The sequence below is a fragment of the Cicer arietinum genome, chromosome 2 (genome assembly GCF_000331145.2).
Source record: "Cicer arietinum cultivar CDC Frontier isolate Library 1 chromosome 2, Cicar.CDCFrontier_v2.0, whole genome shotgun sequence".
Taxonomy (NCBI): Eukaryota; Viridiplantae; Streptophyta; class Magnoliopsida; order Fabales; family Fabaceae; genus Cicer; species Cicer arietinum.
Window position 1 is genome coordinate 38,229,373 of NC_021161.2, and position 14,614 is coordinate 38,243,986.

General features: G+C 31.6%; 1 long non-coding RNA gene across 1 annotated transcript; it reads left to right on the forward strand.

Moving 5' to 3' along the window:
* The first annotated feature begins 8,369 nt into the window (after positions 1-8,369).
* Positions 8,370-9,286, forward strand: LOC113784849 (uncharacterized). The gene is made up of 2 exons (XR_012162104.1): positions 8,370-8,515; positions 8,979-9,286. It is a non-coding gene; the product is annotated as an uncharacterized lncRNA (long non-coding RNA).
* Positions 9,287-14,614: the final 5,328 nt, after the last annotated feature.

The following is a 14,614-nucleotide window of genomic DNA, read 5'->3' on the forward strand; positions in this document are numbered from 1 at the left end:
TCTAATGCTTGAAACGAAGTCTCTATGGCTTCCTCTGTGTTTTCAATGTAGCTTGTAGAAGATAAATGACTTACTATCATATCTTCTTCCCCAGATATTATTACCAGTTTATTGTTCACTATAAACTTTAGCTTTTGATGGAGGGTGGATGTCACTGCTCCAACAGCATGAATCCATGGTCTCCCTAAAAGACAACTGTACGCCGGTTTAATATCCATTACTTGGAAGGTTATCCCAAAGATGTGGGGTCCGATTTGAATTGGCAGGTCAATCTCACCAATCACTTGTCTTCTAGATCCATCAAACGCTTTCACCATCAAAGCACTAGGCTTCAAACAGGCTCCCTCAACAAATAGTTTTGACAGTGTTGATTTAGGCATGACATTTAATGATGAACCATTATCTACTAGCACTCGTGCAAGAATATGATCGTGACACCTCACCGAGATGTGCAGTGCTTTATTATGCTCTGTCCCTTCAGTTGGTAATTCATTATCACTAAAACTCAGGCAACTACTAGCAATGATGTTACCGACAACTCCATCAAACTGATCGACGGTGATATCGTGAGTAACATGGGCTTCGTTTAAAACTTTCATCAATGCTCTTCTATGTGCTTCAGAATTCAATAACAATGAGAGAACTGATATCTTGGAAGGGGTTTGATTTAGCTGATCCACTACCTTATATTCACTTTGCTTGACAAACTTCAAAAATTCATTAGCTTCTTTTTCAGACATCGTCTTTTTACCGATCTCTTGTCCTTTTATGGCATGATACATATCTTCTTTTCCCTTTTCTCCATTAACCTCTTTATTCCTAAGTTGCTCAGGAGTGTATACCCGACCACTCCGAGTCATTCCACCAATCCCTGAGATGTTAGTGAACTCAGTTCCTTTAGGTTCACAACCATCACTTGGTTGATGATCTGCCAAGTGGGATGTGACTTCGTATTTCCACGGTACTGCCTTGGTATTTCCATAAGGAAACGGGATTGGTGTTTGGACAATTATTGCATTTGGCTTGCTATGAGTTGACTTAAGATTCTCTTTTTTGTAAAGAATTTCCAATGGTTTTGGGAAAGATATATTATTTTCCACACACGACCCCATGGTGAACACATGGCCATCTACTGCATATTGGTTTATCCCATCTTCAATGAAATTCACAGAGGCGTTCCCGTAACCAGGCAAATGATTGCTCCCTATGTTGGGATTGTTCTCCTTGAAGGTAAGCCATTTTGCATTAATCAATTCTTGCACCTTAGATTTTAGGGCTTGACAATCTTCAATGGAATGCCCAACGGCTCCTGCATGATATTCACATTTGGCATTTGGATTATACCATTTTGGAAATGGTGGTTCAAGAGGTTTCATTGGTCTTATGACTACCATTGAATTTTGAAGTAAATGGGGAAACAATTGGCTATACGTGACGGGAATTGGATCAGAACGAGTTATCCTTTTTTCTCGATTGACAGGTGGTCTGTAGTGATTTGAGATTGGGTATTGATTTTGTGGGGAAAATGCGGTAGGTGGTGGTTGATAAAAAGGTGGTCTTGAAGGGTGATATTGAGGGTATGAAGCTTGTGTGGTTGCAGCCACATATGGATAAGGGGTGTAAGGATTTTGTGGTATCGGGGGCTGGAAATTTGGGGGTCGATAAGAATTGATGGGTGGAAAATAAGAGATTCTGGGGTTTACCATTACAGCGTTAACGTCTCCTTCTTTCTTTTTTGTGAATGTCGTTTGGGGTCGTTTCACGCTAGTTGCTGCACATACAATCTTGCCACTCTTCATCCCACTTTCTATCATTTCTCCTATCATGACAAGGTCAGCAAAGTTTGATGACATACTCCCAATCATCTTGTCATAAAAAGGCGACTGGAGAGTATCCATAAACATACCAACCATTTCTCTTTCAGATAATGGGGGTTCTACTTGTGAGGCCATTTCCCTCCACCGTTGTGCGTATTCTTTGAAAGCTTCATTGTCCTTCTTCAGTGAATTTTGCAATTGCATCCTATCAGGGGCCATGTCAACGTTGTATCTGTATTGCTTTACAAAAGCATCAGCTAGGTCCTTCCATGAACGAATTTGATTTCGCTCAAGATGCATATACCAACTTAACGATGCCCCACTCAAACTGTCTTGGAAAAAGTGAATGAGAAGTTTATCGTTATGAGCATGGGATGCCATTTTTCTGCAATACATAGTTAGATGATTTTTAGGACATGTGTTGCCCTTGTATTTTTCAAAGTCAGGAACCTTGAATTTGGGAGGGATAGTCACATCAGGAACCAAACACATATCAAAAGCTTCAAGGCTATAAACATTATACCCCTCAATAGCTTTTATTCGCTCTTCCAAGACGTGGAATTTTTCCTTTGATTGTGTATCATCCCCAATGTGAGGTTGATGCCAATTTCCATTAGTATCGAAATGGGGTACTTGGGGTGCAATATATGGAATATTTTCTGAGGGTTGAGTGTTTTGGGGGTTTAAGTGGTTTGGGTTGTTTTCCATGGGGTTGACGACTAAGGGTGGAGTATAACCGGGTGGAAGACCGTACATAGGAAATTGTATAGTTGTTGTACGAGGTTGCTGGGTAGTCGGGGTAAAGCCTGGAGGGTGAGAATGAGTGGTTTGGTGTTCTTCATTTGCAGCCGGAGGATTCTCATCAGTATTCCCCTTCCTTGACAAAGCTTGTATAGCTTCTAAGATTTGATCAACCTTGTCCTTCAATTGGTTGACATCCATTCTCATCACCTCTTGATTTTGCTCAAGTTCTTCCATGATCTTCGAGTTTGCACGAGTCCGATAAGGGTGTCAGGAAAACAGCTTTATTGATTTTTTCTGTATCCTTTTTTTTGGATGTTTGGGGAATCATAAGTCTTGCACGAATTATTAATGAAAGAAGAATATGAGAATCGATAAACAAAATAGCAAATCCTTCATTGATGAGAAAAAAGTACATTGCATTTAAATTAAAAAGCTACATCGACTATTGTATTTCAATCATCTTTTTCAAGAGGACAACCAATCTTCTCCTCCAATTCTTCTACTAAATGTTTGCAATATTCGACGAACTTGTAGACTTTGATTGGAGTGTTGAGTGGATGCATTACTGCATCAATCTCTCTTAGATGTTTTGGAATTTTTATGATTGCCTGATTAGCTAGCATTGCCAATTTCGAAAAGCAATCTTTCCAATGCTTGCCTTTATCTTCCAATTCTTTATAAATCTCTTGGTTCTTCAATTGCCCAAGCAACACCATGAAACGCTCCTCCCAGTATATGGTTTCATCCTTCAAGTCATTGTAGATATTTTCCTGATAATCAATGTAATTCTTCAACTCACTAGAAGCTTCCATTTCTGCTTTTAGTGCATCTTGGTGTTTTGAGAGTAATTCTTCGATTTCTTCCTTCTGTTGCCTCTCATTCCTTACTTGATTCTCATATTGATCTACCATTTCTTTCAGTTGTTTCTTTAAATCTTCAAACTCATTTTTTATGTTCTTCTCAGAGCTTGCTGATTTTGTCCACAATTGCTTCCACATATAGGCTTCTTCAATAGCTGCATTCCTTTCTTGCCTTCGCACCTCTAACTCTTCATTTGCGCCTCTTAAACAATCTTGTATGTCAAGTTTATTTCCTTTTTCAACTTTCAACCTCTTGTTGCTTCTCTCGATAAACTGACTCTTACAAGTGTTTTCTGATCTTAAGTTGTCGTTCTCTTGGGAGACTTTTTCTAACCTCGCTTGTAGCTCTTTTTTCTCCTCTTCAGATTTGAGCAATGATGCTTTGAGTTCTTCTATCTCTTCATTGGCAACAAGAATAGGTTCGGGCATTTCCTGATCATTTGAGGGTGCACTGTGGAAAGGCAGCTTGATTTCTTGGACTCTTTTCTTTACCCATTGTTGATAAGGTTCCTTTGTGCTGCAACTTCTACATCTGAGTACCTTTCCTTTTCTAATGATTGATTCCCAAGCTCGACTTATCCTTCTCAACATTGGTGGATCTACTATACCCGTATTGTGCAAAATAAAAGCTTCCAATGACTTCTCATCTGGTTTATCCGACATGGGGTAGCCGAGTTGTCTCAGAGCTATCATTGGATTGTAATCAATACATCCTTTCGTTCCCATGAGAGGTACATTTGGAAAATCTCTGCATCGGCATATTACCTCTTCCACCCCTTGTTCTCTATAGTACCATGACATTGTATCCCCAGTAAGGCTAGCTATACTCTGAGCCCATTCACGATTGCTCTTGACCCCAACATGATACCCTTTCTTGAACATGTGAGACACAAACCAAGTATATAACACTGGAACACAACACAAAATTGTTCCCCCCTTCTTCTCATGTCGCATGTGCAGAGAGTAGTATACATCAGCTAGAATCGCGGGAACTGGGTTTTGTTTATGTTTGTTAAAAGCTAAGAATACATTTATGGCAGCAAAATCTACAAAGTTATCAAGGTTTGGGAATATAACAATACCGTAGATAATGAGGGCCAAAACATCTATAAAAGTACTCCATTCTTTTTTATCGGCTAAATCTTGGCACTTTTGCTCTAGATATTTTCTTGAAAACCCATGAATAGCTCCTTTTTCCTCTTTTGTACTTGCCAACTCTCTTATGTCGATCTTCAACACTTCCGCAATTGTGTCCAACTTCGGTGGTTGCCCAGTATATCGATAAGGATTTCCTCTTTCTAGGGAGTAACCCAATATTCGTTCAAATTCCTCTAATGTTGGGGCCAACTGAAAGTCCTGAAAGGTGAAACATCTTAAGAGAGGATCATAATACTGAGCCAATGCTGTGAGGGCACCTGTTTGCACATTTACTGCCAACAGATTTAGGATCTTCCCATATTTGTGAAAGAAACTATCACGTTGTATAGTTTTCATTTGATTGCTGATGTCTCTTAAACTTTTCAAATCAGGTTTGCTTGAACTTTAAAAGTAAGGTTTTCCTTTTTTCCGAACCCATTGTCCACTTAAATAACACGTGACTAAGATTTGTATGATTCCCCAAAAATCCTGAAAATTTATGCAAAATGCTATTATGTTTTATTTTTTTCTTAGAAAAAGAGAAAAAAAATGTCATGAGATATGAATGAAACTAATATATATAAACTCTTGAATATATGAAATAAATTATTGGTTTTTTACGGATATTCTTACAATGAAATGGTCTATTGGCTTATGTAGTGAAACTCTCACAAGGGAGGCTCTATGGTTCTAAACACGGTTCCTAGAGCCAATAATCCTATTTTAGAATATTGTCAACAACAATAGGTAAACTATTTGAAGTGACAATAACCTCAATAGGATCAAATTCTATGTGAGATCTTCATGCTAACCAAACAGGATGTACATCCAGAATGCTACCACTACGTGATCTCGAAACTAAGCTTAAGTTTTGTTCAAACCCGGGTATAAGGTTCCATTCATATCCTATTTTAGAATATTGTCAACAACAATAGGTAAACTATTTGAAGTGACAATAACCTCAATAGGATCAAACTCTAGGTGAGATCTTCATGCTAACCAAACAGGATGTACATCCAGAAGGCTACCACTACGCGATCTTGAAACTAAGCTTAAGTTTTGTTCAAACCCGGGTATAAGGTTCCACTCATAAGTGTGTGTCTTAAAAAAGTGTAGGTGTTGAATAAACATAATTCAATAAATCCATAATACTAAAAAAACATATATACATATATAAAATAAATAGATAAATAAATAACATAAAATAAAATAAAAAATAAACTACTAGCCTAAAAGAAAATTATAATGTCAACTAATACTTATTAAAAAATAAAAAACACCAAGAAAATGAAAATGAAAAACAAGCAAATATAGAAAAAAGTTAAAAAATTATGCACAATTAATTTTTAGGCTTGACTCTCGAAATGTCCCCAGTGGAGTCGCGCTGTCGCGGGGCCTAAAGTTTCGAGTTTTCATCGAATTCAATGGAGTCGCCACCAAAATTTATTTTAAAATAGGGAAAATATTGGGAAACCCTTAAAAATGTAAAAATGGTCTTTGAAACCAGATTTTGAGTTCGGGAGTCGATTATGCGTAGGGAAGGTATTAGCACCCTACGACATCCGTTAAAATACGGTTACCTTTAATTAATTGTGCAAAATTATATCAACTTAAATATATTTATTTTTCTTTATTATTAAGTGGAGTGTGAGTGGAAAGTAAAAGTAAGTGGAATGAGAGTAAGTAAGTGGTGGAAATATTATTGTGAGTGGAAAATAAAAGTAAGTGGAGTGTGAGTGAAAACTAAAAATAAGTGGAATGGGAGTAAGTAAATGGTGAGAATATTATTGTGAGTGGAAAATAAAAGTAAGTGGAGTGTGAGTGGAAAGTAAAAGTGGAATGGGAGTAAGTGATGGGAATATTATTGTGAGTGGAAAATAAAAGTAAGTGGAGTGTGAGTGGAAAATAAAAGTAAGTGGAGTGTAAGTGGAAAGTAAAAGTAAGTGGAATGAGAGTAAGTGGTGGGAATATTATTGTGAGTGGAAAATTAAAGTAAGTGGAGTGTGAGTGGAAAATAAAAGTAAGTGGAATGAGAGTATTTTTTTGTGAGTGAAAAAAAAAGTAAAAAGAGTGGGAATATTTTTATGAGTGAAAGTGAAAATAATTATGAGTGAAAAGTAAAAACAAGTGGAGAGAAAATATTGAGTGAAAAAATAACAATTAGTGGAAAGTAAATACAATAATGACATAACAATAATAACATACAGTAACAAATATTAATTAATATATAACGTACAATAATGACACACAGTAACAAATAATAATTAATAATTATTTGTTACTGTATGTTATTATTGTTATGTCATTATTGTATTTACTTTCCACTAATTGTTGTTTTTTCACTCAATATTTTCTCTCCACTTGTTTTTACTTTTCACTCATAATTATTTTCACTTTCACTCATAAAAATATTCCCACTCTTTTTACTTTTTTTTTTCACTCACAAAAAAATACTCTCATTCTCCACTTATTTTTATTTTCCACTCACAATAATATTCCCACCACTTACTTTTACTTTCCACTCACACTCCACTTATTTTTATTTTCCACTCACAATAATATTCCCACCACTTACTTTTACTTTCCACTCACACTCCACTTATTTTTATTTTCCACTCACAATAATATTCCCACCACTTACTTTTACTTTCCACTCACACTCCACTTATTTTTATTTTCCACTCACAATAATATTTCCACCACTTACTTACTCTCATTCCACTTACTTTTACTTTCCACTCACACTCCACTTATTTTTATTTTCCACTCACAATAATATTTCCACCACTTACTTACTCTCATTCCACTTACTTTTACTTTCCACTCACACTCCACTTATTTTTATTTTCCACTCACAATAATATTTCCACCACTTACTTACTCTCATTCCACTTACTTTTACTTTCCACTCACACTCCACTTACTTTTATTTTCCACTCACAATAATATTCTCACCATTTACTTACTCCCATTCCACTTATTTTTAGTTTTCACTCACACTCCACTTACTTTTATTTTCCACTCACAATAATATTTCCACCACTTACTTACTCTCATTCCACTTACTTTTACTTTCCACTCACACTCCACTTATTTTTATTTTCCACTCACAATAATATTCCCACCACTTACTTTTACTTTCCACTCACACTCCACTAAAATATTCCCACTCTTTTTACTTTTTTTTTCACTCACAAAAAAATACTCCCATTCCACTTACTTTTACTTTCCACTCACACTCCACTTACTTTAATTTTCCACTCACAATAATAAAGCCTTTTTTTACTCTTTCAAACGCGCTTTTATCTCAAAAAAATCATATTTATAAAAAATAATTTTATATTCATATTTAATAATAAAGAGAAATAAATATAGTTAAGTTGATATAATTTTGCACAATTAATTATAGGTAACCGTTTTTTAGCGGATGTCGTAGGGTGCTAATACCTTCCCTACGCATAATCGACTCCCGAACTCAAAATCTGGTTTCAAAGACCATTTTTTATATTTTTAAGGGTTTATCAATATTTTCCCTATTTTAAAATAAATTTTGGTGGCGACTCCATTGAATTCGATGAAAACTCGAAATTTTAGGCCGCGACAACTATACTACTATATCTTTTCAAAATGACTCAGTCGTATCAATCTTTTAAAGAATTTTCTACTACTGTATTTTTTAATATCTTATAAATAAACTTTTCAACAAATTTATAATACATTAATTATAATTTACTATATAAAAATTATATTAATTATAATTTACTATATAAATTTTATATGAGATAAACGTTTACAATGCTGCATAGTTTGATCATAAATGATTGCCTAAGGTTTCAGTCTTTGCCTACACTTCCATCAAATTTACAATGCTTATTTACTTCGAATTGCCCTCAAATGAAACCCTTAAATCTTGATCCACAAATGCTATGGAAGACCTTTGAGTCACATATGAATCAGGTATATATATTTTAGGGTAAATATTAAGGGCAAATGCTAAGATAAATGGTTCATCGCGGACTGATACTTGAAAATTGTTCAAAACTCTAATGATGATATATTTTGTCTTATAGTAGTAGATGTTCATGGTCCTCCTCATTTTCAGCATTGAGAAAATGACTTGATTAATCTCCGTTCAATAACAATTAAGGATAAAAATATGTTTCTACCAAAACTGAACTCGTCCAAGTGACCTCAATCAAGTCATCGTCTCAACTGTAATACCGATGATGGTTGTGAACTTCTACTTTCGAGAAGTGTTGCCGATCATCGTTAAAATTTCAGGTGTTTTTTTAAGCACTGATTCACGATGAACCATATGTTGTGTTGATCCACTAAGCAATAGCTTATACATCTTTTACATTGACACAACATTTTCTCTTCCAATCTCTAATTATTTACATGAAATTGTGAATTTTAACAGAAAGAAGAAGATAGGCCACATCTTTGGGTAACAAATCCAGGGAGAGAAATTCCACCTTGGTTTAACAATCAAAAAGTAGATTTTATTAAACCATTTCATCATCCATACAACAAGCTGTTAAGTTGTGATTCAATGGCATCTATAAAAGTTGAAGTACCTGACCATTGTCAATCAAGTAAATGGTGGGGAATTGCTATATGTTTAGCATTAGAACCTTTAACTATGCAACATAATTCTTCTTCTCCATCACATGTATTTGATTCATGAAATTTTTATTGGAGCTGCAAAGATCCTGATAGGGAATTTGATTTGGGTTTCACCATATATGGATCAAAATTTGGATATCCTGTTTATCAATGTGGTGACCCTTACACCCATATTATATTCTTAAGTGGCTATCATACATATATTCAACATTATCTTAGTGGAGAGAAAAACCAGCTTGAACTGATGTTTTATGTTGAGAATTTTTCTGAGACAGAGAAGCCAACAATAAACAAGTGTGGGTGCAGAGTGATATGTATGGAAGATGTTGAAAATTGGTGTGGTGTGCGCAGCATAGTTACTACTCACACAGACACTGACACCGACACTAACACTCATAAAAAAAATGAATTAATTGAATGTAATTAATATGTTGGTTGGGTGAAAATCTTATATTTGAATTGGTTGCTAAAGGTGTGATAGATGGCATAAATGGGTCTATTGAGATGCTCTTGGAGTTTGGCTTTATTATTAAACATTGAAATAATTTACTTCCATTGGTAAACTCATGCATATTTCCGGAAATATTCTTCTTTGCTATATAGTGTCATTCAAAATTTCATCCTTTGCATTTTTCTTCTTACACTCCATCACGGTGATTTTTTGTGAAAAAAATAATTAAATCTGAAAGATAAATAAATGTTTGATACTGCAAGAGTCCAAACAAATTTATAGATAAATTTATGTGTTGACGAGGTAGTTTTGAACATGTTTTCAAAAATGAATTCGGATTTAAAGGATTGAAATTGACTTAAAAAATGTTTTAGAAGAGTTAACTTTAGAAGTAAATGTGTGGAAGATGAAAAAATGCTGAAATTATAAAAGCCAAGAAAGTAAATGATATTAATTTTAAAATGATTGAAACTTAAATGACTTGAAAGTAAATTACAGAAAATAAGAGTTTTAAAGTAAGTATCTACATCAAACTTATAAGGATCGTAAAGACATGCTTGAATTAAAATTGTCAACACAATGAAAATACAAAATTTGAAAGAAATATAAAGACATGAAAGACAATACTTAAAAGTTTTAAAAAATTTGAAACGGTTTTCTGATATAGTAGTAGATTTTTGAAGGTTTTTTTTAGTAAAAAATCTTATTTATATATAAGATAAACTAAATAACTTCCATTTTATTACAGGTCCCAACATGGTAGTAACCGTTCCCTAGACCAAATTCACTTGAACTCAATACAAGATTTTTGGTCTTTCTATAACTATCAACTAATTACAAGTCATATTCATTGAAGTTGTTGTTTCCTTTTAACTGAAAACATTTAGTTTTCGCTTTTATCTGCCTTTATTTTGTCACAACTTTTTTGAATGTCAAATCCTATAGTGTTTGGCCTACTTTACTATTGTCAGTGGTTCACACAATTTAAAAATTGACCTTTTCATTGACCCCTATTTCAATTTTTTTTTATTTCATGTCAACCTTTAATTTATTGTTAAACATGTTTATTTCTTTATGATTTTTCTTCGATTTCTTTAAAATATTTTCTAATAAATTTTTAAATATTTTAATTCTATAATATTTGTTTTAATATAGTAATCAACGATTTACAACCTGCGCTGCTGCACATAAACACAAATATTTTATTTGTTATAAATAAAATAATTTAAGTGGAGAATAAAAAAAGTTAAAAAAAAATCAATTACACAAATCTTAGGAAATTGTTTACTCCTTAAAAAAATTTATTTTTATTTTTAAAATTAATTTTATTGATAGTTGAAATGACATTTGATTATAAATTATTTTTAAGTGCGGTAGAAAGAAGATGAAAATTAAGCAAAGATAATACAATTTCAGTAATACTACAAACAATGTTTTAACATTTTTCTTAAATTGCATAAAAGTTCAATTTGTTTTCAAATATTATTTATAAAAAAAGTTTTATAATATCATTTTTAATGGTAGAAATGAAAATAGAAAAGTAAACGCCCTATAGGTACCACCTGACCTATATGTAGATGAAACATAGGATAAGTTTTTTTTATTCATGCATAGAAACATAATACCAGATAGGAGATATGGCTGATTAAAAACTCTCAGTAATGCACTGATTTATAGAACAATTAATATAGTCAAAGGTATATACATTTTTTTAATAAAAAATAAAGAAGTTATAGAAATTTAGTGATCTCAGCCATTCATCAATTTTCCACCCATATGAATGAACTTTGTTAAGCCACTTGCTTATGTCAATACGTAACTTCCCAATATCCGCAACATTCTATTGTTTTTTCTCCAAAGATATATCCCAAAAGCACATTCCGAGTTTATTCCTTCGGTCACAATTTTGCAGTATTTTAAGATAATGCATACACCATTTAAAAATAAATAAATATATTTTTGTTTTCATAAAATTTTCACATTTTAATTTTAATTTTTATATTATAAAATTATCATACATGTAATTTTAGAGATTATTTAAGGTTGTAGTCCAAAGATTGAACTTTGTTATTTTTAATAAATTTTAATAAAATATTATATTTAATTTTTTTATTATTATAAAAAATTCATTTTTACTAAAATTAGTAAAGACCCACCTTTGAACCATTTTTTAGATGTTTATATTAGACATATCTATAGTGTTAGTCCAGTCTATTGAATCAATAAATAGTTTTAAATGAAATTTTGTAAACACGTTTATAACAATATAAATCGTTGAGGCATAAAAAAATGAGTTTAAAATTTAATTTTAAAATTTATATTTTCGTTACTTTTATTTTAAATTTTTACATTAAAATAATTCATATTTAATTAATCTCAAGTTAAATTTTTTTATATTTTTGTAGTTAAACTTTTTATAATATTTTAAATATTTTGTATATAATAATTCAAAAATTTTAAAGTTAAAAAAAAATATGTTTTGTTTTAACAGGAATTAAAATTGCTTCATGAATAATTTTGAAAACACTAAACATTATACTTTTATTTTACAAGAAATAAAATTGAAATGTTAAAATCTTATAGAAACTAAAATTATATTTAATCCACAAAAATAATTTTAATTTATTAAAACTAAAATATTCTTACATTTTATTTATTATTATTTCACCTACTTTCGTAGATAGTATTTTTAGAAAATTTAATTATATCGTATTTTGAAACTATAGTTAGACTTCATTTAGCTGATAATCGATGACTTATAGCTGGAAAACTAATTAATTGAAATTAAAATGTTCGGTAAATTTAGCTTTTAACAATATAAAATGACATAAAAGTCTTATGTTTCTTCTTCTTCTTTGTGTCGTTAGTTAGTTAGTGTTATTTTATAGCTTTCACTTTTCTCTTCGATTTCTGCTCCTCCCAATATAATTGCCCAATTCACCTCATACGTCTCTCATATTTACCCCTTTCTTTATTTTGCTATATTTATCTCATTTATGCATTTTGTGGTAGAAAATCTAAAAAATGTAACAAAGCTCTGCAATAAAAAAAAAGCATGGAATTCATATTTTTTTTGTACATTGATTACTTTATTTATTTTTTATTTTTTATTACAATATAAACATAATTTTAAAGAGTTCTCTAAAAGTTTAACAAACCTCATGCGTATACATAATAATTGTAAAAAAACAATTCATTTTATGGTTTACAATTTGCTACAAAAAGTAAATTTAACTTTATGAGTTTCTTGTTAGATGGATAAGATCAAAGATTTTATGAGTTATTTTGACAACGAATTAAAAACATTTGAGTTAAGCTTTATTCATGCATATCTTTGTCAATATTGTGTACATGTGATAAAGATTTTTGAAATACATGAAGTTAAATTTTTTGCTGTGAATTTTTTTTTTGTAAGAATTGAAAGAATGAATGTGTTATATGTAGAAGTAATAATGCCACCCAAAAAAAAAAAAAAAGTAATAACACTGAAAGAAGATACTAAAAATTGTTTGGGAGTCCGAGGGAGCCCAACATTCGGAATGGGCTAAACAAGGATTCATAAGAGACTTAGACACCACATCTCAACCCAAAACCTTAAGGCATTAGGATTATGGGTCATTCTACTTATATATCCAATATAACCTCCATTCTAGGTCAATGTGGGACTAACCACTCATAATTGAATTCCAACACTCCCCCTCAATTATGAGTTCCTACCACTAGACTTGATCCACTTGATCACCGAGTCCTTGGACTCCCCCTCAATTATGAGTTCCCACAACTAGACTTGATCCACTTGATCACCGAGTCCTTTATTGACCACTAGACTGATCCACTTGATCCGAGAGTCCTTTTTTGGTCCACCACTAGACTTGATCCACTTGATCCAAGCCCTTTTTTGCTCCCCCATCAAGCCATACTGGGCTCTGATACCACTTGTTGGGGAGTCCGAGGGAGCCCAACATTCGGAATGGGCTAAACAAGGATTCATAAGAGACTTATACACCATATCTCAACCCAAAACCTTAAGGCATTAGGATTATGGGTCATTCTCCTTATATATCCAATATAGCCTCCATTCCTGGTCAATGTGGGACTAACCACTCATAATTGAATTCCAACAAAAATAATGTGTTAACAATAAATTAGTTTAGTTGGAAGATTATATTTTATATATAAAAAATAATAAAAATAAATTAATAAAATTATAAATGAAAAAAAATATAAAAATTTATAAACTCAAACACTATTTGAAATAGCGTCTTATAATAAACTATAAATCTATGAAAAAAAAAACTTTTTACAAAACACATTTCATTTAATTCATCAAATTTATAAGCTAAATTATTGACAATACCAAACTTGTGCCTTAATGTGAGACATAAAAACATATATTTTTTATGAGACAAATAATATATAAAGACGTATCGTGGAGAAAATGTACAACTATTATATAACTAGATTATGGCTCGCGCCCTGGGGCCGTATTAATTAATTAATTTTATAAGTTTTATAAGTAATATTTTATGTATTATAAATATAGTTATCTTATAATTTTACTTTATTGATTTGTAATAATTGAATATGATTAGGAAAATTAAAATGAAGGAAAATCATGTTTATCACAATCATTTAATTTAATTTTTAAAATATGTTGTAAAATTCGTATGATAACTTATTATATAGGATAATTGTTTGACTCATTGTACTTTGATTATTAATTTATTTTTCAACATATAATAGTACTTGTAGTTATTTGATGAAATAAAATGTAAAATACAAACCAAACAATGAGATGTAAAAAATGTTAATGTTGAATTATATTGTAGTGTAGCTAAATTTATTTGTTTTATTAGTATGATGTTTTAATTGCGAGCATGAGAAGTTGTTATAAAAAAAATTATTGAATATATTTCATTAAGAGTTTGTAAAAAAAAAGTTGGTGTGGCATCGGAAGTCTATTTTAAATATATATAATA